Below are 1,214 nucleotides of genomic sequence, written 5' to 3'. Positions count from 1 at the left end.
TGCAATGTGTTAATTATTGAAACTGTCCTACCAATTTGGTTTGAAACTGTCTCATTGCTATTTGTTTCTCAATAAAATTATGGAAAGAAAAAATATATATATCAGAGCTTAAAAAATAAATAAATAAACAAAAAAAATATCAGAGCTTGGGTCAGGGAGATGGCTCAGTTGAATAAATGCTTGCCTGGCAAGTGCAAGGGCCTGAGTTCAATCCCCAGTTCTGCAAAAAAATAAAAATAAAAACTCAAAGCTTGTAATTTTTTTTAAAAATCCCTATGATAGTAAGCAAATTGAGGGCCGGTGAGATAGATCAGCAGACTAAGCACCTGCTTAGGCAAGCACAGGGACTGAGGTTCAATCCCTGGTCCTACATGCCACATGGACCTCACCCCCAGTCTCAATGAACCAGCCACCAACACCAGGTGTGGTAGCACACACCTATAATCCCAGCACTGGGGAGGCTGAAAACAGGAGGATCACTATGAGTTTGAGCTGCATAGTGAGACCTTGTACCAAATACGAGAGAGAGAGAGAGAGAGAGAGAGAGAGAGAGAGAGAGAGAGAACTGAAAATCTGTGTTAGCTGATATGCCCTAAATAATCCTGCCTTAGGTTTCCATTGCTGTAACACAACAACCACAACAGTCACCAAGGAGAGCCAGTTTATTTGGCTCTCAGTTTTGGAGGTCCAGGAGGTGGTGGCCCGGCCTTCTGGCTCTGGGCTTGGTGAAAAGAAAGCCTCTCTCCCTCAGCCCAGAAGCAGGAGAGCAGGACAGGGGACCAGGGCTCCCCATATCACCCCTGCAAGGGCTCACCAGACCCCACATCCTGCAGGCCTTCACCTCCCAGGGGCCCAGCCCTGGATGAGCAGCCTGTAGGGGACACTCGGGCTAGGCTGGAGCACATCCCCCACCTGCAACCTGGAGAGTTCATCAGCCGTGTGGGCAGTGGAGCTCCAGTCCCAAGAAGAAGCCTAGCACCAGGGAAGGAGTGGGCCCTGAAATTCACACAGGGCAAGAAAATCCAAGGGTGCATTGGACTCACGGGTGTCTCGAGCTCTTCTCTTGCCTCCTGCTACACGGGGCAGCTGAAGAGATGTGTGGCTCCATTTGATTCCATTTGGTTTCGTTTGGTTGTACAAGAACCCCTCCCTCATTCACCAGAGCAAGACTCATTAATGTGGTTTGTGTTGGAATCAATTAAAAATGCCGATCC

Source organism: Octodon degus, unplaced genomic scaffold, assembly GCF_000260255.1.
Source record: "Octodon degus isolate 3935 unplaced genomic scaffold, OctDeg1.0 scaffold00073, whole genome shotgun sequence".
In the NCBI taxonomy this organism is placed as follows: domain Eukaryota; kingdom Metazoa; phylum Chordata; class Mammalia; order Rodentia; family Octodontidae; genus Octodon; species Octodon degus.
This window is presented reverse-complemented; position numbering follows the sequence as displayed.